The sequence below is a fragment of the Oncorhynchus nerka genome, linkage group LG15, assembly GCF_034236695.1.
Source record: "Oncorhynchus nerka isolate Pitt River linkage group LG15, Oner_Uvic_2.0, whole genome shotgun sequence".
NCBI classification, from domain to species: domain Eukaryota; kingdom Metazoa; phylum Chordata; class Actinopteri; order Salmoniformes; family Salmonidae; genus Oncorhynchus; species Oncorhynchus nerka.
Window position 1 is genome coordinate 2,011,066 of NC_088410.1, and position 24,538 is coordinate 2,035,603.

Consider the following 24,538-nt stretch of genomic DNA (forward strand, 5'->3'; position numbering starts at 1 on the left):
CAGATTCAGATAGTTATTGTATCATGTCTGGTCTCATCAGATTCAGATAGTTATTGTATCATGTCTGGTCTCATCAGATTCAGATAGTTATTGTATCAGGTCTGGTCTCATCAGATTCAGATAGTTATTGTATCATCTCTGGTCTCATCAGATTCAGATAGTTATTGTATCAGTCTGGTCTCATCAGATTCAGATAGTTATTGTATCATGTCTGGTCTCATCAGATTCAGATAGTTATTGTATCATGTCTGGTCTCATCAGATTCAGATAGTTATTGTATCATGTCTGGTCTCATCAGATTCAGATAGTTATTGTATCATGTCTGGTCTCATCAGATTCAGATAGTGGTCTGGTCTCATCAGATTCAGATAGTTATTGTATCATGTCTGGTCTCATCAGATTCAGATAGTTATTGTATCAGGTCTGGTCTCATCAGATTCAGATAGTTATTGTATCAGGTCTGGTCTCATCAGATTCAGATAGTTATTGTATCATGTCTGGTCTCTCATCAGATTCAGATAGTTATTGTATCATGTCTGGTCTCATCAGATTCAGATAGTTATTGTATCATGTCTGGTCTCATCAGATTCAGATAGTTATTGTATCAGGTCTGGTCTCATCAGATTCAGATAGTTATTGTATCATGTCTGGTCTCATCAGATTCAGATAGTTATTGTATCAGGTCTGGTCTCATCAGATTCAGATAGTTATTGTATCAGGTCTGGTCTCATCAGATTCAGATAGTTATTGTATCAGATCAGATTCAGATAGTTATTGTATCATGTCTGGTCTCATCAGATTCAGATAGTTATTGTATCATGGTCTGGTCTCATCAGATTCAGATAGTTATTGTATCAGGTCTGGTCTCATCAGATTCAGATAGTTATTGATCAGTCTGGTTGTCATCAGATTCAGATAGTTATTGTCTGGTCTCTCTCATCAGATTCAGATAGTTATTGTATCAGGTCTGGTCTGGTCTCATCAGATTCAGATAGTTATTGTATCATGTCTGGTCTCTCTCATCAGATTCAGATAGTTATCTGGTCTCATCAGATTCAGATAGTTATTGTATCATGTCTGGTCTCATCAGATTCAGATAGTTATTGTATCATGTCTGGTCTCATCAGATTCAGATAGTTATTGTATCATGTCTGGTCTCATCAGATTCAGATAGTTATTGTATCATGTCTGGTCTCATCAGATTCAGATAGTTATTGTATCAGGTCTGGTCTCATCAGATTCAGATAGTTATTGTATCAGGTCTGGTCTCATCAGATTCAGATAGTTATTGTATCAGATAGTTATTGTATGGTCTCTGGTCTCATCAGATTCAGATAGTTATTGTATCATGTCTGGTCTCATCAGATTCAGATAGTTATTGTATCAGGTCTGGTCTCATCAGATTCAGATAGTTATTGTATCATGTCTGGTCTCATCAGATTCAGATAGTTATTGTATCATGTCTGGTCTCATCAGATTCAGATAGTTATTGTATCAGGTCTGGTCTCTCTCATCAGATTCAGATAGTTATTGTATCATGTCTGGTCTCATCAGATTCAGATAGTTATTGTATCAGGTCTGGTCTCATCAGATTCAGATAGTTATCTGGTATCAGATTCAGATAGTTATTGTATCTGGGTCTCATCAGATTCAGATAGTTATTGTATCATGGTCTGGTCTCATCAGATTCAGATAGTTATAGTTATTGATTCAGATAGTTATTGGTCTGGTCTCATCAGATTCAGATAGTTATTGTATCAGGTCTGGTCTCATCAGATTCAGATAGTTATTGTATCATGTCTGGTCTCATCAGATTCAGATAGTTATTGTATCATGTCTCTCTCATCAGATTCAGATAGTTATTGTATCATGTCTGGTCTCTCTCATCAGATTCAGATAGTTATTGTATCAGGTCTGGTCTCATCAGATTCAGATAGTTATTGTATCAGGTCTGGTCTCATCAGATTCAGATAGTTATTGTATCATGTCTGGTCTCATCAGATTCAGATAGTTATTGTATCTGGTCTCATCAGATTCAGATAGTTATTGTATCATGTCTGGTCTCATCAGATTCAGATAGTTATTGTATCATGTCTGGTCTCATCAGATTCAGATAGTTATTGTATCATCTGGTCTCATCAGATTCAGATAGTTATTGTATCAGGTCTGGTCTCATCAGATTCAGATAGTCATCTGGTCTCATCAGATTCAGATAGTTATTGTATCATGTCTGGTCTCTCTCATCAGATTCAGATAGTTATTGTATCAGGTCTGGTCTCATCAGATTCAGATAGTTATTGTATCATGTCTGGTCTCTCTCATCAGATTCAGATAGTTATTGTATCAGGTCTGGTCTCTCTCATCAGATTCAGATTCAGATTATTGTATCAGTTATTGTATCTGGTCTCTCTCATCAGATTCAGATAGTTATTGTATCATGTCTGGTCTCATCAGTTCAGATAGTTATTGTATCATGTCTGGTCTCATCAGATTCAGATAGTTATTGTATCATGTCTCATCAGATTCAGATAGTTATTGTATCATGTCTGGTCTCATCAGATTCAGATAGTTATTGTATCATGTCTGGTCTCTCATCAGAGATTCAGATAGTTATTGTATCATCATGGTCTGGTCTCATCAGATTCAGATAGTTAGTTATTCATCAGATTCAGTTTATTGTCTCATGTCTGGTCTCTCATCAGATTCAGATAGTTATTGTATCAGGTCTGGTCTCATCAGATTCAGATAGTTATTGTATCAGGTCTGGTCTCATCAGATTCAGATAGTTATTGTATCAGGTCTGGTCTCATCAGATTCAGATAGTTATTGTATCATGTCTGGTCTCATCAGATTCAGATAGTTATTGTATCATGTCTGGTCTCATCAGATTCAGATAGTTATTGTATCATGTCTGGTCTCATCAGATTCAGATAGTTATTGTATCAGGTCTGGTCTCATCAGATTCAGATAGTTATTGTATCATGTCTGGTCTCATCAGATTCAGATAGTTATTGTATCATGTCTGGTCTCATCAGATTCAGATAGTTATTGTATCAGGTCTGGTCTCATCAGATTCAGATAGTTATTGTATCATGTCTGGTCTCATCAGATTCAGATAGTTATCTGGTCTATCAGATAGTTATTGTATCATGGTCTGGTCTCATCAGATTCAGATAGTTATTGTATCAGGTCTGGTCTCATCAGATTCAGATAGTTATTGTATCAGGTCTGGTCTCATCAGATTCAGATAGTTATTGTATCATGTCTGGTCTCTCTCATCAGATTCAGATAGTTATTGTATCATGTCTGGTCTCATCAGATTCAGATCTGGTCTCATCAGATTCAGATAGTTATTGTATCAGGTCTGGTCTCATCAGATTCAGATAGTTATTGTATCATCTGGTCTGGTCTTATCATCAGATTCAGATAGTTATTGTATCAGGTCTGGTCTCATCAGATTCAGATAGTTATTGTATCATGTCTGGTCTCATCAGATTCAGATAGTTATTGTATCATGTCTGGTCTCATCAGATTCAGATAGTTATTGTATCAGGTCTGGTCTCTCTCATCAGATTCAGATAGTTATTGTATCATGTCTGGTCTCATCAGATTCAGATAGTTATTGTATCATGTCTGGTCTCATCTCAGATAGTTATTGTATCAGGTCTGGTCTCATCAGATTCAGATAGTTATTGTATCAGGTCTGGTCTCATCAGATTCAGATAGTTATTGTATCAGGTCTGGTCTCATCAGATTCAGATAGTTATTGTATCAGGTCTGGTCTCTCTCATCAGATTCAGATAGTTATTGTATCATGTCTGGTCTCTCTCATCAGATTCAGATAGTTATTGTATCATGTCTGGTCTCATCAGATTCAGATAGTTATTGTATCATGTCTGGTCTCATCAGATTCAGATAGTTATTGTATCAGGTCTGGTCTCATCAGATTCAGATAGTTATTGTATCAGGTCTGGTCTCATCAGATTCAGATAGTTATTGTATCATGTCTGGTCTCATCAGATTCAGATAGTTATTGTATCATGTCTGGTCTCATCAGATTCAGATAGTTATTGTATCATCAGATTCAGATAGTTATTGTATGGTCTCTCATCAGATTCAGATAGTTATTGTATCATGTCTGGTCTCATCAGATTCAGATAGTTATTGTATCAGGTCTGGTCTCATCAGATTCAGATAGTTATTGTATCATGTCTGGTCTCTCTCATCAGATTCAGATAGTTATTGTATCAGGTCTGGTCTCATCAGATTCAGATAGTTATTGTATCATGTCTGGTCTCTCTCATCAGATTCAGATAGTTATTGTATCATGTCTGGTCTCTCTCATCAGATTCAGATAGTTATTGTATCATGTCTGGTCTCATCAGATTCAGATAGTTATTGTATCAGGTCTGGTCTCATCAGATTCAGATAGTTATTGTATCAGGTCTGGTCTCTCTCATCAGATTCAGATAGTTATTGTATCAGGTCTGGTCTCATCAGATTCAGATAGTTATTGTATCAAACACAATACCGGTCGGTTTAGTTCACTACATTCATGTTGATAAAGAACACAATACCGGTCGGTTTAGTTCACTACATTCATGTTGATAAAGAACACAATACCGGTCGGTTTAGTTCACTACATTCATGTTGATTAAGAACACAATACCGGTCGGTTTAGTTTAAGAACACTACAGTCATGTTGATTAAGAACACAATACCGGTAGTTCACTACATTCATGTTGATAAAGAACACAATACCGGTCGGTTTAGTTCACTACATTCATGTTGATTAAGAACACAATACCGGTCGGTTTAGTTCACTACATTCATGTTGATTAAGAACACAATACCGGTCAGTTTAGTTCACCACAAGACGTTAAAAAACATGTTTATTTATTTATTTTCATTTTTATTATTCCAAAAACCCAAAAGTATAAAAGTTTTCCCTCAAAGGTCTGCATCTGTGTAGAAAACAGAGAGCAGTCTGGGATTAATCCATAAAGCATCATCTCATTCATAATTAAAGGAATATAGATCGTCAATGTGCTTTCACATTGGTACTGTATAAAACCACAACCGTATCAGTAACAAAAAGGCTTCGTCATCAAAATATCCTACCGGTGTTTCCCCCCCTATTCCCTTCATAGTGCAGAGCCCTACTATCCCCTTAGTGCACTACATAGGGAATAGGGCTTCAGATTTGACCACTACTATCCCCTTAGTGCACTACATAGAGAATAGGGCTTCAGATTTGACCCCTACTATCCCCTTAGTGCACTACATAGAGAATAGGGCTTCAGATTTGACCCTTAGTGCACTACATAGGGAATAGGGCTTCAGATTAGACACCTACTATCCCCTTAGTGCACTACATAGAGAATAGGGCTTCAGATTTGACCCTTAGTGCACTACATAGAGAATAGGGCTTCAGATTTGACCCTTAGTGCACTACATAGAGAATAGGGCTTCAGATTTGACCACTACTATCCCCTTAGTGCACTACATAGAGAATAGGGCTTCAGATTTGACCCCTACTATCCCCTTAGTGCACTACATAGAGAATAGGGCTTCAGATTTGACCACTACTATCCCCTTAGTGCACTACATAGAGAATAGGGCTTCAGATTCGACCCTTAGTGCAGTACATAGAGAATAGGGCTTCAGATTTGACCACTACTAGTGCACTACATAGAGAATAGGGCTTCAGATTTGACCCCTACTATCCCCTTAGTGCACTACATAGAGAATAGGGCTTCAGATTTGACCACTACTATCCCCTTAGTGCACTACATAGAGAATAGGGCTTCAGATTCGACCAGTGCTTATCCCAGATTAGTGCAGTACATAGAGAATAGGGCTTCAGATTTGACCACTACTATCCCCTTAGTGCACTACATAGAGAATAGGGCTTCAGATTCGACCCCTACTATCCCCTTAGTGCACTACATAGAGAATAGGGCTTCAGATTTGACCACTACTATCCCCTTAGTGCACTACATAGAGAATAGGGCTTCAGATTTGACCCCTACTATCCCCTTAGTGCACTACATAGAGAATAGGGCTTCAGATTTGACCCTTATCCCCTTAGTGCACTACATAGAGAATAGGGCTTCAGATTTGACCCCTACTATCCCCTTAGTGCACTACATAGAGAATAGGGCTTCAGATTTGACCCCTACTTTATCACCCTTTAGTGCACTACATAGAGAATAGGGCTTCAGATTCGACCCCTACTATCCCCTTAGTGCACTACATAGAGAATAGGGCTTCAGACTTGACCCCTACTATCCCCTTAGTGCACTACATAGAGAATAGGGCTTCAGATTTGACCCCTCAGTTCCCCTTAGTGCACTACATAGAGAATAGGGCTTCAGATTCGACCACTACAGAGCAGTATCCCCTTAGTGCACTACATAGAGAATAGGGCTTCAGAGTTGACCCTCGTTCCCCTTAGTGCACTACATAGAGAATAGGGCTTCAGACTTGACCCCTCCATATATCAGGAACCAAAACATTCCACAGTCAGTTAGTCTCCAATGGCATCAACAGTCTTCAGATAAGTGTATAAAACTACCCTATCAGAGCAGTGTATAAAACTACCCTATCAGAGCAGTGTATTAAACTACCCTATTAGACTATCCTATCAGAGCAGTGTATTAAACTACCCTATCAGACTATCCTATCAGAGCAGTGTATTAAACTACCCTATCAGAGCAGTGTATAAAACTACCCTATCAGAGCAGTGTATCAGACTATCCTATCAGACTACCCTATCAGAGCAGTGTATTAAACTACCCTATCAGACTACCCTATCAGAGCAGTGTATTAAACTACCCTATCAGACTATCCTATCAGAGCAGTGTATTAAACTACCCTATCAGAGCAGTGTATAAAACTACCTATCAGAGCAGTGTATCAGACTATCCTATCAGAGCAGTGTATTAAACTATCCTATCAGAGCAGTGTATTAAACTATCCTATCAGAGCAGTGTATTAAACTACCCTATCAGAGCAGGTTATTAAACTAACCTATCAGAGCAGTGTATTAAACTATCCTATCAGAGCAGTATATTAAACTAACCTATCAGACTATCCTATCAGAGCAGTGTATTAAACTATCCTATCAGACTATCCTATCAGAGCAGTGTATTAAACTACCCTATCAGAGCAGTGTATTAAACTAACCTATCAGAGCAGGTTATTAAACTAACCCAGAGCAGGTTATTAAACTAACCTATCAGAGCAGTGTATTAAACTATCCTATCAGAGCTAACCTAACCTATCAGACTATCCTATCAGAGCAGTGTATTAAACTATCCTATCAGACTATCCTATCAGAGCAGTGTATTAAACTAACCTATCAGAGCAGTGTATTAAACTACCTATCAGACTATCCTATCAGAGCAGTGTATTAAACTAACCTATCAGAGCAGTGTATTAAACTTAAGACTATCCTATCAGAGCAGTGTATTAAACTAACCTATCAGAGCAGTGTGTTAAACTAACCTATCAGAGCAGTGTATTAAACTAACCTATCAGAGCAGTGTATTAAACTAACCTATCAGAGCAGTGTATTAAACTAACCTATCAGAGCAGTGTATTAAACTAACCTATCAGAGCAGTGCATTAAACTACCCTATCAGACTATCCTATCAGAGCAGTGTATTAAACTATCCTATCAGAGCAGTGTATTAAACTATCCTATCAGAGCAGTGTATTAAACTATCCTATCAGAGCAGGTTATTAAACTAACCTATCTGTCCTATCAGAGCAGTGTATTAAACTATCCTATCAGAGCAGTGTATAAACTATCCTCAGACTCAGAGCAGTGTATTAAACTAACCCTATCAGAGCAGTGTAAACTTAAACTATCCTATCAGAGCAGTGTATTAAACTATCCCTATCAGAGCAGTGTATTAAACTACCCTATCAGAGCAGTGTATTAAAACTATCCTATCAGACTATCCTATCAGAGCAGTGTATTAAACTAACCTAGACTATCAGACAGTGTATTAAACTAACCTATCAGAGCAGTGTATTAAACTATCCTATCAGACTATCCTATCAGAGCAGTGTATTAAACTATCCTATCAGACTATCCTATCAGAGCAGTGTATTAAACTAACCTATCAGACTATCCTATCAGAGCAGTGTATTAAACTAACCTATCAGAGCAGTGTATTAAACTATCCTATCAGACTATCCTATCAGAGCAGTGTATTAAACTAACCTATCAGAGCAGTGCATTAAACTAACCTATCAGAGCAGTGTATTAAACTAACCTATCAGAGCAGTGTATTAAACTAACCTATCAGAGCAGTGTATTAAACTACTATCAGACTATCAGAGCAGTGTATCCTATCAGAGCAGTGTATTAAACTAACCTATCAGAGCAGTGTATTAAACTATCCTATCAGAGCAGTGTATTAAACTCCTATCAGAGCAGTGTATTAAACTAACCTATCAGAGCAGTGTATTAAACTATCCTATCAGAGCAGTGTATTAAACTATCCTATCAGACTATCCTATCAGAGCAGTGTATTAAACTATCCTATCAGAGCAGTGTATTAAACTATCCTATCAGAGCAGTGTATTAAACTAACCTATCAGAGCAGTGTATTAAACTATCCTATCAGAGCAGTGTATTAAACTATCCTATCAGAGCAGTGTATTAAACTACCCTATCAGAGCAGTGTATAAAACTACCCTATCAGACTATCCTATCAGAGCAGTGTATTAAACTATCCTATCAGACTATCCTATCAGAGCAGTGTTATTAAACTAACCTATCAGAGCAGTGTATTAAACTACCCTATCAGACTATCCTATCAGAGCAGTGTATTAAACTAACCTATCAGAGCAGTATCAGACTATCCTATCAGAGCAGTGTATTAAACTAACCTATCAGAGTGTATTAAACTATCCTATCAGAGCAGTGTATTAAACTAACCTATCAGAGCAGTGTATTAAACTATCCTATCAGAGCAGTGTATTAAACTAACCTATCAGAGCAGTGTATTAAACTATCCTATCAGAGCAGTGTATTAAACAGAGCAGTGTATTAAACTAACCTATCAGAGCAGTATCAGAGCAGAGCAGTGTATTAAACTAACCTATCAGAGCATCAGAGCAGTGTATTAAACTATCCTATCAGACTGTATTATCCTATCAGAGCAGTGTATTAAACTATCCTATCAGACTATCCTATCAGAGCAGTGTATTAAACTACCCTATCAGACTATCCTATCAGAGCAGTGTATTAAACTATCCTATCAGACTATCCTATCAGAGCAGTGTATTAAACTAACCTATCAGACTATCCTATCAGAGCAGTGTATTAAACTAACCTATCAGAGCAGTGTATTAAACTAACCTATCAGACTATCCTATCAGAGCAGTGTATTAAACTAACCTATCAGAGCAGTGTATTAAACTAACCTATCAGAGCAGTGTATTAAACTAACCTATCAGACTATCCTATCAGAGCAGTGTATTAAACTACCCTATCAGACTATCCTATCAGAGCAGTGTATTAAACTAACCTATCAGAGCAGTGTATTAAACTAACCTATCAGAGCAGTGTATTAAACTAACCTATCAGAGCAGTGTATTAAACTATCCTATCAGACTATCCTATCAGAGCAGTGTATTAAACTAACCTATCAGAGCAGTGTATTAAACTAACCTATCAGAGCAGTGTATTAAACTAACCTATCAGAGCAGTCATTCACCAGTCCGTCTCTGAATATTCATGAGGCAGTCATTCAACAGTCCGTCTCTGAATATTCATGAGGCAGTCATTCAACAGTCCGTCTCTGAATATTCATGAGGCAGTCATTCACCAGTCCGTCTCCGAATATTCATTAGGCAGTCATTCAACAGTCCGTCTCTGAATATTCATGAGGCAGTCATTCACCAGTCCGTCTCCGAATATTCATGAGGCAGTCATTCAACAGTCTGCCTCTGAATATTCATGAGGCAGTCATTCACCAGTCCGTCTCTGAATATTCATGAGGCAGTCATTCACCAGTCTGTCTCTGAATATTCATGAGGCAGTCATTCAACAGTCCGTCTCTGAATATTCATGAGGCAGTCATTCCGGCTCTACTACAGGAAGTGAATTTACACTTTGAAATTGGAGTCATTTAGCAGACGCTCTTATCCACAGCAACTTACAGAAGCCAGTGTGGTTAGGTGCCTTGCTCAAGGGCACATTAGCAGATTTTCACTTTAGTCGGCTGGGGGATTTGAACCAGCGACCTTTCCTGTGTGTGTGTGTTATTTAACAGTGGGGGGTAGGTAGTAGGGTTGGAAAAGTCTCTCGTGTGAACAGTTGCTGAGCGCTGTGTGTGTGTGTAGCAGTAACCGCGGGAACCGGGAGGTGAAGTAACTAACGAAGCCTTCAGGCACCTCCCCTAACGTCTCCTGGACCTCCGCTGGCAACTCGTGGTAGTGGTGCTTCTACAGACGAGAGAGAGAGAGAACGGGAGAGGGAGACAGAGAGAGATGAAGAGAGGGAGAGACAGGAAGAGAGAGAGAGACAGGGAGAGACAGGAAGAGAGAGAGAGAGACAGGGAGAGACAGGAAGAGAGAGAGGGAGAGAGAGACAGGAAGAGAGAGAGATGAAGAGAGAGAGACAGGAAGAGAGAGAGAGACACAGGAAGAGAGACAGGAAGAGAGAGACAGGAAGAGAGAGGGAGAGACAAGAAGAGAGAGAGATGAAGAGAGAGAGACAGGAAGAGAGAGAGAGAGACACAGGAAGAGAGACAGGAAGAGAGAGACAGGAAGAGAGAGGGAGAGACAGGAAGAGAGACAGGAAGAGAGAGACAGGAAGAGAGAGGGAGAGACAGGAAGAGAGACAGGAAGAGAGAGACAGGAAGAGAGAGGGAGAGAGAGACAGGAAGAGAGAGAGATGAAGAGAGAGAGACAGGAAGAGAGAGACAGGAAGAGAGAGAGAGACACAGGAAGAGAGACAGGAAGAGAGAGGGAGAGACAGGAAGAGAGACAGGAAGAGAGAGACAGGAAGAGAGAGGGAGAGACAGGAAGAGAGACAGGAAGAGAGACAGGAAGAGAGAGACAGGAAGAGACACAGGAAGAGAGACAGGAAGAGAGAGGGAGAGAGAGACAGGAAGAGAGAGGGAGAGACAGGAAGAAAGAGACAGGAAGAGAGAGAGAGACACAGGAAGAGAGAGGGAGAGAGAGACAGGAAGAGAGAGAGATGAAGAGAGAGAGGGAGAGACAGGAAGAGAGAGAGAGAGACAGGAAGAGAGAGAGGGAGAGACATAAAGAGAGAAAGAGAGAGACAGGAAGAGAGAGGGAGAGAGAGACAGGAAGAGAGAGGGAGAGACAGGAAGAGAGAGACAGGAAGAGAGAGAGAGACACAGGAAGAGAGAGGGAGAGAGAGACAGGAAGAGAGAGAGAGACACAGGAAGAGAGAGGGAGAGAGAGACAGGAAGAGAGAGAGATGAAGAGAGAGAGACAGGAAGAGAGAGACAGGAAGAGAGAGGGAGACAGGAAGAGAGAGAGAGAGGGAGAGACACAGGAAGAGAGAGGGAGAGAGAGACAGGAAGAGAGAGGGAGACAGGAAGAGAGAGAGAGAGAGGGGAGAGACAGGAAGAGAGAGAGAGAGAGAGAGAGAGAGAGAGAGAGAGAGAGAGAGAGGGAAAGATAGGAAGAGAGAGAGAGAGACAGGAAGGGAGAGAGAGAGAGACAGGAAGAGAAACAGGAAGTTCAACACTATCCTCCAACCATTTCAACATTTACCACTACTAAAACACATTTTTGGCCTGAAAAAAAAGCAGCATATTCCTCATGTCTCCTGTGTGAACAGGTGTATACACAAAGCATATAAAACATTAAGAACACCTTCCTAATATTGAGTTGCCCCCGCCCCCCCCCCCCTCTAGCCCTTTTACCCTGCGTACAAACTCAATTCGCTGGGGCATGGACTCTACAAGGTGTTGAAAGCGTTCCACAGGGATGCTGGCCCATGTTGATTCTACAAGGTGTTGAAAGCGTTCCACAGGGATGCTGGCCCATGTTGACTCTACAAGGTGTTGAAAGCGTTCCACAGGGATGCTGGCCCATGTTGACTCTACAAGGTGTTGAAAGCGTTCCACAGGGATGCTGGCCCATGTTGACTCTACAAGGTGTTGAAAGCGTTCCACAGGGATGCTGGCCCATGTTGACTCTACAAGGTGTTGAAAGCGTTCCACAGGGATGCTGGCCCATGTTGACTCTACAAGGTGTTGAAAGCGTTCCACAGGGATGCTGGCCCATGTTGTCTCTACAAGGTGTTGAAAGCGTTCCACAGGGATGCTGGCCCATGTTGACTCTACAAGGTGTTGAAAGCGTCCCACAGGGATGCTGGCCCATGTTGTCTCTACAAGGTGTCTAAAGCGTTCCACAGAGATGCTGGCCCATGTTGACTCTACAAGGTGTCTAAAGCGTTCCACAGGGATGCTGGCCCATGTTGTCTCTACAAGGTGTTGAAAGCGTTCCACAGGGATGCTGGCCCATGTTGACTCTACAAGGTGTTGAAAGCGTCCCACAGGGATGCTGGCCCATGTTGTCTCTACAAGGTGTTGAAAGCGTTCCACAGGGATGCTGGCCCATGTTGTCTCTACAAGGTGTTGAAAGCGTTCCACAGGGATGCTGGCACATACTACCGTACCCCTTTCAAAGGCACTGAAATATTTTGTCTTTCCCATTCACCCTCTGAATGGTACACCTCCCCCTTCAATCCATGTCTCCTCCCCTTCATCTACATGTCTCCTCCCCCTTCATCTACATGTCTCCTCCCCCTTCATCTACATGCCTCCTCCCCTTCATCTACATGTCTCCTCCCCGTCATCTACATGTCTCCTCCCCTTCATCTACATGACTCCTCCCCTTCATCTACATGTCTCCTCCCCTTCTTCATCTACATGTCTCCTCCCCCTTCATCTACATGTCTCCTCCCCTTCATCTACATGTCTCCTCCCCGTCATCTACATGTCTCCTCCCCTTCATCTACATGTCTCCTCCCTTCATCTACATGTCTCCTCCCTCCTCCTACATGTCTCCTCCCCTTCATCTACATGTCTCCTCCCCTTCATCTACATGTCTCCTCCCCTTCATCTACATGTCTCCTCCCCTTCATCTACATGTCTCCTCCCCCTCCCCCTCATCTACATGTCTCCTCCCCTTCATCTACATGACTCCTCCCCTTCATCTACATGTCTCCTCCCCGTCATCTACATGTCTCCTCCCCTTCATCTACATGTCTCCTCCCCTTCATCTACATGTCTCCTCCCCGTCATCTACATGTCTCCTCCCCTTCATCTACATGACTCCTCCCCTTCATCTACATGTCTCCTCCCCCTTCTTCATCTACACTGATTGAAGTGGATTTATAACAGTATATATGTTTTATCTACTCAATGTATACTATACTATATATAACAGTATATATGTTTTGTATACTCAGTGTATACTATACTATACTATATATAACAGTATATATGTTTTGTATACTCAGTGTATACTATACTATATATAACAGTATATATGTTTTGTATACTCAGTGTATACTATACTATACTATATATAACAGTATATATGTTTTATCTACTCAATGTATACTATACTATATATAACAGTATATATGTTTTGTATACTCAGTGTATACTATACTATACTATATATAACAGTATATAGGTTTTGTATACTCAGTGTATACTATACTATATATAACAGTATATTGTGTACATTATTTCTCATGGCTCGGAGCATATATATATATATATATATATATATATATATATATATATAACAGATATACTATACTATATATAACAGTATATCTTGTACCTTATTTCTCATGGCTCGAGCATATATATATATATATATATATATATATATATATATATATATATAACAGATATACCTTATTTCTCATGGCTCGGAGCATATATATATATATATATATATATATATAACAGATATACCTTATTTCTCATGGCTCAGAGCATATATATATATATATATATATATATATATATATATATATATATATATATATAGCTATATACCTTATTTCTCATGGCTCAGAGCAAATATATATATATATAACAGATATACCTTATTTCTCATGGCTCGGAGCATATATATATATATAACAGATATACCTTATTATACTATACTATACTATATATAACAGTATATCTTGTACCTTATTTCTCATGGCTCGAGCATATATATATATATATATATATATATAACAGATATACCTTATTTCTCATGGCTCGGAGCATATATATATATATATATAACAGATATACCTTATTTCTCATGGCTCAGAGCATATATATAAATATATAACAGATATACCTTATTATACTATACTATACTATATATAACAGATATACCTTATTTCTCATGGCTCAGAGCATATATATATATATATATAACAGATATACCTTATTATACTATACTATACTATATATAACAGATATACCTTATTTCTCATGGCTCGGAGCATATATATATATATATATATATATATATAACAGATATACCTTATTTCTCATGGCTCAGAGCATATATATATATATATAACAGATATACCTTATTATACTATACTATACTATATATAACAGTATATCTTGAGATTCCGGGTTGGAGCGAGCCGGTCGCATCCGCGCTTCGGTCTGCAGGTTGTATAACTTTTTCATTACATTTCATTATAGTACAACGGTCTGATTTGTCTAATCTTAGCAATTTCTTCTTAGCTAGCTACATAGTCGTCGTTGTATCAAAGATAATTGCGTAATTATCGTATTTCGTCGTCTCCTATCTGCCCAACACGTTCACCGTCTACCGTAGCACTGTAGTAACTATCACACTCAACTGAACGACTTGATTAGTGTAGTATTAGCTAGCTACATAGTTGTCTTTGCTGTCTTCGTATCCAAGATAATTGTGTAGTTTAGAGTGTGTAGTCTTAGAGTGATTATCTTAATTCACCGAGGTTAGCTAGCCAGCTATTTTGTCGTCCTTAACGTAGGAGACACTCCTAGCTAGCCAATAGCCAGCCAACGTCTACTGAATAGAACTTTCGTTTTCCGGTCGCATTCCGCTTCGCTCCACAGGTAGTATCATATTTTCATTTCATTTCATTACAGTCCCAACAGTGTGATTTGTTTGATCGTAGCTAGCTACATAACTAGCTACATAGCCGTCTTTGTTTCAAAGATAATTGTGTAGTCTAGAGCGATTTTCTAGGTTAGCTAGCCAGCTATTGTCGTTCTCCTAACGCAACGTAACGTAACCAACACTGCTAGCTAGCCAGCTAGCCCCCGAAAAGCAGCACTGTAGAAACTTCACACTCAACGGAATGACTTGATTAGGGTAGTGTCAACAACGCAGCTAGCCTACCTCAGCAGTACTGTATCATTTTAATCATTTTAGTCAATTAGATTCTTGCTACGTAAGCTTAACTTTCTGAACATTCGAGACGTGTAGTCCACTTGTCATTCCAATCTCCTCTGCATTAGCGTAGCCTCTTCTCTAGCCTGTCAACTATGTGTCTGTCTATCCCTGTTCTCTCCTCTCTGCACAGACCATACAAACGCTCCACACCGCATGGCCGCGGCCACCCTAATCTGGTGGTCCCAGCGCGCACGACCCACGTGGAGTTCCAGGTCTCCGGTAGCCTCTGGAACTGCCGATCTGCGGCCAACAAGGCAGAGTTCATCTCAGCCTATGCCTCCCTCCAGTCCCTCGACTTCTTGGCTCTGACGGAAACATGGATCACCACAGACAACACCGCTACTCCTACTGCTCTCTCTTCGTCCGCCCACGTGCTCTCGCACACCCCGAGAGCTTCTGGTCAGCGGGGTGGTGGCACCGGGATCCTCATCTCTCCCAAGTGGTCATTCTCTCTTTCTCCCCTTACCCATCTGTCTATCGCCTCCTTTGAATTCCATGCTGTCACAGTTACCAGCCCTTTCAAGCTTAACATCCTTATCATTTATCGCCCTCCAGGTTCCCTCGGAGAGTTCATCAATGAGCTTGATGCCTTGATAAGCTCCTTTCCTGAGGACGGCTCACCTCTCACAGTTCTGGGCGACTTTAACCTCCCCACGTCTACCTTTGACTCATTCCTCTCTGCCTCCTTCTTTCCACTCCTCTCCTCTTTTGACCTCACCCTCTCACCTTCCCCCCTACTCACAAGGCAGGCAATACGCTCGACCTCATCTTTACTAGATGCTGTTCCTCCACTAACCTCATTGCAACTCCCCTCCAAGTCTCCGACCACTACCTTGTATCCTTTTCCCTCTCGCTCTCATCCAACACTTCCCACACTGCCCCTACTCGGATGGTATCGCGCCGTCCCAACCTTCGCTCTCTCTCCCCGCTACTCTCTCCTCTTCCATCCTATCATCTCTTCCCTCTGCTCAAACCTTCTCCAACCTATCTCCTGATTCTGCCTCCTCAACCCTCCTCTCCTCCCTTTCTGCATCCTTTGACTCTCTATGTCCCCTATCCTCCAGGCCGGCTCGGTCCTCCCTCCCGCTCCGTGGCTCGACGACTCATTGCGAGCTCACAGAACAGGGCTCCGGGCAGCCGAGCGGAAATGGAGGAAAACTCGCCTCCCTGCGGACCTGGCATCCTTTCACTCCCTCCTCTCTACATTTTCCTCCTCTGTCTCTGCTGCTAAAGCCACTTTCTACCACTCTAAATTCCAAGCATCTGCCTCTAACCCTAGGAAGCTCTTTGCCACCTTCTCCTCCCTCTTGAATCCTCCTCCCCCTCCCCCTCCTCCCTCTCTGCAGATGACTTCGTCAACCATTTTGAAAAGAAGGTCGACGACATCCGATCCTCGTTTGCTAAGTCAAACGACACCGCTGGTTCTGCTCACACTGCCCTACCCTGTGCTCTGACCTCTTTCTCCCCTCTCTCCAGATGACATCTCGCGTCTTGTGACGGCCGGCCGCCCAACAACCTGCCCGCTTGACCCTATCCCCTCCTCTCTTCTCCAGACCATCTCCGGTGACCTTCTCCCTTACCTCACCTCGCTCATCAACTCATCCCTGACCGCTGGCTACGTCCCTCCCGTCTTCAAGAGAGCGAGAGTTGCACCCCTTCTGAAAAAAACCTACACTCGATCCCTCCGATGTCAACAACTACAGACCAGTATCCCTTCTTTCTTTTCTCTCCAAAACTCTTGAACGTGCCGTCCTTGGCCAGCTCTCCCGCTATCTCTCTCAGAATGACCTTCTTGATCCAAATCAGTCAGGTTTCAAGACTAGTCATTCAACTGAGACTGCTCTTCTCTGTATCACGGAGGCGCTCCGCACTGCTAAAGCTAACTCTCTCTCCTCTGCTCTCATCCTTCTAGACCTATCGGCTGCCTTCGATACTGTGAACCATCAGATCCTCCTCTCCACCCTCTCCGAGTTGGGCATCTCCGGCGCGGCCCACGCTTGGATTGCGTCCTACCTGACAGGTCGCTCCTACCAGGTGGCGTGGCGAGAATCCGTCTCCTCACCACGTGCTCTCACCACTGGTGTCCCCAGGGCTCTGTTCTAGGCCCTCTCCTATTCTCGCTATACACCAAGTCACTTGGCTCTGTCATAACCTCACATGGTCTCTCCTATCATTGCTATGCAGACGACACACAATTAATCTTCTCCTTTCCCCCTTCTGACGACCAGGTGGCGAATCGCATCTCTGCATGTCTGGCAGACATATCAGTGTGGATGACGGACCATCACCTCAAGCTGAACCTCGGCAAGACGGAGCTGCTCTTCCTCCCGGTGAAGGACTGCCCGTTCCATGATCTCGCCATCACGGTTGACAACTCCATTGTGTCCTCGTCCCAGAGCGCTAAGAACCTTGGCGTGATCCTGGACAACACCCTGTCGTTCTCAAATAACATCAAGGCGGTGGCCCGTTCCTGTAGGTTCATGCTCTACAACATCCGCAGAGTACGACCCTGCCTCACACAGGAAGCGGCGCAGGTCCTAATCCAGGCACTTGTCATCTCCCGTCTGGATTACTGCAACTCGCTGTTGGCTGGGCTCCCTGCCTGTGCCATTAAACCCCTACAACTCATCCAGAACGCCGCAGCCCGTCTGGTGTTCAACCTTCCCAAGTTCTCTCACATCACCCCGCTCCTCCGCTCTCTCCACTGGCTTCCAGTTGAAGCTCGCATCCGCTACAAGACCATGGTGCTTGCCTACGGAGCTGTGAGGGGAACGGCACCTCAGTACCTCCAGGCTCTGATCAGGCCCTACACCCAAACAAGGGCACTGCGTTCATCCACCTCTGGCCTGCTCGCCTCCCTACCACTGAGGAAGTACAGTTCCCGCTCAGCCCAGTCAAAACTGTTCGCTGCTCTGGCCCCCCAATGGTGGAACAAACTCCCTCACGACGCCAGGACAGCGGAGTCAATCACCACCTTCCGGAGACACCTGAAACCCCACCTCTTTAAGGAATACCTAGGATAGGATAAAGTAATCCTTCTCACCCCCCCTTAAAAGACCTAGATGCACTATTGTAAAGTGGCTGTTCCACTGGATGTCATAAGGTGAAAGCACCAATTTGTAAGTCGCTCTGGATAAGAGCGTCTGCTAAATGACTTAAATGAAATGTAATGTAATCTTGTACCTTATTTCTCATGGCTCGGAGCATATATATATATATATATATATAACAGATATACCTTATTTCTCATGGCTCGGAGCATATATATATATATATAACAGATATACCTTATTATACTATACTATATATAACAGTATATCTTGTACCTTATTTCTCATGGCTCGGAGCATATATATATATATATATATAACAGATATACCTTATTTCTCATGGCTCGGAGCATATATATATATATATAACAGATGTACCTTATTTCTCATGGCTCGGAGCAGGTCTCTGACTGAGTTTCCTTTATACGTCCTGAACTTCCTCAGGTCTGGAGAGAAAACACAGAGAGATGTGTTTTACCTGTCTGGTGTGTTACCTGTCTGGTGTGTTACCTGTCTGAAGTGTTACCTGTCTGGTGTGTTACCTGTCTGGTGTGTTACCTGTCTGGTGTGTTACCTGTCTGGTGTGTTACCTGTCTGGTGTGTTACCTGTCTGGTGTGTTACCTGTCTGGTGTGTTACCTGTCTGTGTGTGTTACCTGTCTGGTGTGTTACCTGTCTGGTGTGTTACCTGTCTGGTGTGTCTGTGTGTTACCTGTCTGGTGTGTTACCTGTCTGGTGTGTGTGTTACCTGTCTGGTGTGTTACCAGTGTTACCTGTCTGGTGTTACCTGTCTGGTGTGTTACCTGTCTGGTGTGTTCCTGTCTGGTGTGTTACCTGTCTGGTGTTACCTGTCTGGTGTGTTACCTGTCTGGTGTGTTACCTGTCTGAAGTGTTACCTGTCTGAAGTGTTACCTGTCCGGTGTGTTACCTGTCTGGTGTGTTACCTGTCTGGTGTGGGTTACCTGTCTGAAGTGTTACCTGTCTGGTGTGTTACCTGTCTGGTGTGTTACCTGTCTGGTGTGTTACCTGTCTGTGTGTTACCTGTCTGGTGTGTTACCTGTCTGGTGTGTTACCTGTCTGGTGTGTTACCTGTCTGGTGTGTTACCTGTCTGGTGTGTTACCTGTCTGGTGTGTTACCTGTCTGGTGTGTTACCTGTCTGGTGTGTTACCTGTCTGAAGTGTTACCTGTCTGGTGTGTTACCTGTCTGGTGTGTTACCTGTCTGGTGTTACCTGTCTGGTGTGTTACCTGTCTGAAGTGTTACCTGTCTGGTGTGTTACCTGTCTGGTGTGTTACCTGTCTGGTCTGTCTGGTGTGTTACCTGTCAGGTGTGTTACCTGTCAGGTGTGTTACCTGTCTGGTGTGTTACCTGTCTGGTGTGTTACCTGTCAGGTGTGTTACCTGTCTGGTGTGTTACCTGTCAGGTGTGTTACCTGTCTGGTGTGTTACCTGTCTGGTGTGTTACCTGTCTGGTGTGTTACCTGTCAGGTCTGTCTGGTGTGTTACCTGTCAGGCGTGTTACCTGTCTGGTGTGTTACCTGTCTGGTGTGTTACCTGTCAGGTGTGTTACCTGTCTGGTGTGTTACCTGTCTGGTGTGTTACCTGTCTGGTGTGTTACCTGTCTGGTGTGTTACCTGTCAGGTGTTACCTGTCTGGTGTGTTACCTGTCAGGTGTGTTACCTGTCTGCAGAGGAACAGAGATGTGCATTCTCCAGTTGGTTCGTACTACAGCTCTGCCAGCCGTCTCCAGCCTCACCACCATGGTGCTGTCTGTAGGTTCCTTCTCTATACGGTCACTCACATCCTAACAAATCACATTTCAAATCAAATGTATTTATATAGCCCTTCGTACATCAGCTGATATCTCAAAGTGCTGTACAGAAACCCAGCCTAAAACCCCAAACAATGCAGGTGTAGAAGCACAGTGGCTAGGAAAACTACTAACTAAAACTACAGTCAAATATCAACATACTAGCCTGATCTATAATGAGGAGTCATCTCATGCTCAATCGCACTTTTGTCCCTCCAACAGTTAGTTTTAGGAGAGCCCTATTGTGATTATCAGCTGTCACAAACACACAAGGACATGAAGAGAAGACTCTCTAAGATCCTCTATTCTCTATCTAGATTCTCAACGGTTAGTTCTAGAAGACTCTCTAAGATTCTCTATCTAGATTCTGAAGACCTTCTAGAAGACTCTCTATCTAGATTCTGAACGGTTAGTTCTAGAAGACTCTCTATCTAGATTCTGAATGGTTAGTTCTAGAAGACTCTCTATCTAGATTCTGAACGGTTACCTTCTAGAAGACCCTCCATCTAGATTCTCAACGGTTAGTTCTAGAAGACTTTCTTCCTCTGTTGTGTGTAGCAGAATCTACAAGATGAAGATGGTAGAGGGGTAGATGGTAGAGGGGTAGGGAGGTAGAGGGGTAGGGAGGTAGAGGGGTCTGAGGGGTAGAGGGGTAGGGGAGGTGAGGGGGTAGGGTGAGGGGTAGGGAGGTAGAGGGGTAGGGAGGTAGAGGGGTAGAGGGGTAGGGAGGTTAGAGGGGGTCTGGGTAGAGAGGTAGAGGGGTAGGGAGGTAGAGGGGTAGAGGGGTGTTTGTCAGGGAGGTAGAGGGGTAGGGTAGAGGGGTAGGGAGGTAGAGGGGTAGGGAGGTAGAGGGGGTAGGGAGGTAGAGTGGTAGGGAGGTAGAGGGGTGAGGGGTAGGGAGGTAGAGGGTAGGGAGGTTAGAGGGGTAGGGTAGAGGGGTAGGGGGTAGGGAGGTAGAGCCTGTAGGGAGGTAGAGAGGTGAGGGGTTAGAGGTAGGGAGGTAGAGAGGTGAGGGGTAGAGGTAGCTGGGTAGAGGTAGAGGGGGGTAGGTGGGTAGAGGGGTACCTGGAAGAACTGAAGTTGCTTATCAGGGCTCCAGAAGAACGGGTGTTTAAGAATAGAGGAAGTGGAGGGCGGGACTCTGGATCGCTGTTGATCATTCGCTCTATCAGGTCCCGCGCTATGACGTCATCTGACGGACACACACCACAGCCAATTAGAGCACAGTTCTCAATCAGAATCACAGAATCTCAAGAGTCTCTAAACGACAGACGACACACACCCACCATGCACGTCTTCCAGGAAGTGTGTGAGGAAGTACTCCCCGGTCAGGATGTTAGCTTGGCGTCGTAGCGTGTCACCAAACGGGTGCTGCCCCCTACTGACCACGTTCCTTAGAACACACAGCCTGCCGAGAACACATCCACCGCCTGGTCACAACGGGTCTAGAGAGAGACATAACATTATTATAGTCAGAACACTGTAGAACACAGGAAGTAGTATTATAGTAGTAGTAGAACACTGTAGAACACAGGAAGTAGTATTATAGTAGTAGTAGAACACAGGAAGTAGTATTATAGTAGTAGTAGAACACATCCACCGCCTGGTCACAACGGATCTAGAGAGAGACATAACATTATTATAGTCCAGAACACTGTAGAACACAGGAAGTAGTATTATAGTAGTAGTAGAACACAGGAAGTAGTATTATAGTAGTAGTAGAACACTCCAGAACACAGGAAGTAGTATTATAGTAGTAGTAGAACACTGTAGAACACAGGAAGTAGTATTATAGTAGTAGTAGAACACTCCACCACCTGGTCACAACGGGTCTAGAGAGAGACTAACATTATTATAGTTAGAACACTGTAGAACACAGGAAGTAGTATTATAGTAGTAGTAGAACACAGGAAGTAGTATTATAGTAGTAGTAGAACACATCCACCGCCTGGTCACAATGGATCTAGAGAGAGACATAACATTATTATAGTCAGAACACTGTAGAACACAGGAAGTAGTATTATAGTAGTAGTAGAACACAGGAAGTAGTATTATAGTAGTAGTAGAACACTGTAGAACACAGGAAGTAGTATTATAGTAGTAGTAGAACACATCCACCACCTGGTCACAACGGGTCTAGAGAGAGACATAACATTATTATAGTCAGAACACTGTAGAACACAGGAAGTAGTATTATAGTAGTAGTAGAACACAGGAAGTAGTATTATAGTAGTAGTAGAACACATCCACCGCCTGGTCACAACGGGTCTAGAGAGAGACACAACATTATTATAGTCAGAACACTGTAGAACACAGGAAGTAGTATTATAGTAGTAGTAGAACACAGGAAGTAGTATTATAGTAGTAGTAGAACACTGTAGAACACAGGAAGTAGTATTATAGTAGTAGTAGAACACAGGAAGTAGTATTATAGTAGTAGTAGAACACATCCACCGCCTGGTCAAACGGGTCTAGAGAGAGACACAACATTATTATAGTCAGAACACTGTAGAACACAGGAAGTAGTATTATAGTAGTAGTAGAACACAGGAAGTAGTATTATAGTAGTAGTAGAACACATCCACCGCCTGGTCACAACGGGTCTAGAGAGAGACACAACATTATTATTAGTCAGAACACTGTAGAACACAGGAAGTAGTATTATTAGTAGTAGAACACTGTAGAACACAGGAAGTAGTATTATAGTAGTAGTAGACACAGGAAGTAGTATTATAGTAGTAGTAGAACACATCCACCGCCTGGTCACAACGGGTCTAGAGAGAGACACAACATTATTATAGTCAGAACACTGTAGAACACAGGAAGTAGTATTATAGTAGTAGTAGAACACAGGAAGTAGTATTATAGTAGTAGTAGAACCCACTAGAGAGAGAGAGGAGTAGTATTAGAACACACTAGAGAGAGGAGTAGTATTAGAACACACGAGAGAGAGGAGTAGTATTATAGTAGTAGTAGTAGAACCCACTAGAGAGAGAGGAGTAGTATTATAGTAGTAGTAGTAGAACACACTAGAGAGAGAGAGGAGTAGTATTATAGTAGTAGTAGTAGAATGACATAACACACTAGAGAGAGAGAGAGGTAGTATTATAGTAGTAGTAGTAGAACACACTAGAGAGAGAGACACAGGAAGTATTATATAGTAGTAGTAGAACACTAGAGAAGAGTAGTAGTATTATAGTAGTAGGTAGAACACACTAGAGAGAGGAAGTAGTATTAGTAGTAGTAGAACACACTAGAGAGAGGAGTAGTATTATAGTAGTAGTAGAACACTCTAGAGAGGAGTAGTATTATAGTAGAACACACTAGAGAGAGAGTAGTATTATAGTAGTAGTAGAACACACTAGAAAGGAGTAGTATTATGGTAGAACACACTAGAGAGAGGAGTAGTATTATAGTAGTAGTAGAACACACTAGAGAGGGGAGGAGTAGTATTATAGTAGTAGTAGAACCCACTAGAGGGAGGAGTAGTATTATAGTAGTAGTAGAACACACTAGAACACAGGAGTAGTATTATAGTAGTAGTAGAACCCACTAGAGAGGGAAGTAGTATTATAGTAGTAGTAGAACACACTAGAGAGAGACAGGAAGTAGTATTATAGTAGTAGTAGAACACACTAGAGGGAGGAGTAGTATTATAGTAGTAGTAGAACACACTAGAGAGAGGAGTAGTATTATAGTGGTAGTAGAACACACTAGAGAGATAGTAGTATATAGTAGTAGTAGAACACACTAGAGAGATGAGACAGTATTATAGTAGTAGTATAGAGAGAGGAGGAGTAGTATTATAGTAGTAGAGAACACACTAGAGAGATGAGTAGTATTATAGTAGTAGTAGAACACACTAGAGAGGAGTAGTATTATAGTAGTAGTAGAACACACTAGATAGAGGGAGGAGTAGTATTATAGTAGTAGTAGAACACACTAGATAGAGGGAGGATTAGTATTATAGTAGTAGTAGAACACACTAGAGAGAGAGAGGAGTAGTATTATAGTAGTAGTAGTAGAACACACTAGAGAGAGAGAGGAGTAGTATTATAGTAGTAGTAGAACACACTAGAGAGAGAGAGGAGTAGTATTATAGTAGTGGTAGAACACACTAGAGAGAGGAGTAGTAGTATAGTAGTAGTAGAACACACTAGAGAGAGGAGTAGTATTATAGTAGTAGTAGAACACTCTAGAGAGGAG

At 42.2% G+C, this 24,538-nt stretch overlaps 1 pseudogene; it reads right to left on the minus strand.

The window, feature by feature from the left end:
* Window positions 1-9,178: 9,178 nt before the first annotated feature.
* Window positions 9,179-24,538, minus strand: part of LOC135559948 (serine/threonine-protein kinase/endoribonuclease IRE1-like) — a 97,598-nt pseudogene continuing 82,238 nt past the window's right edge.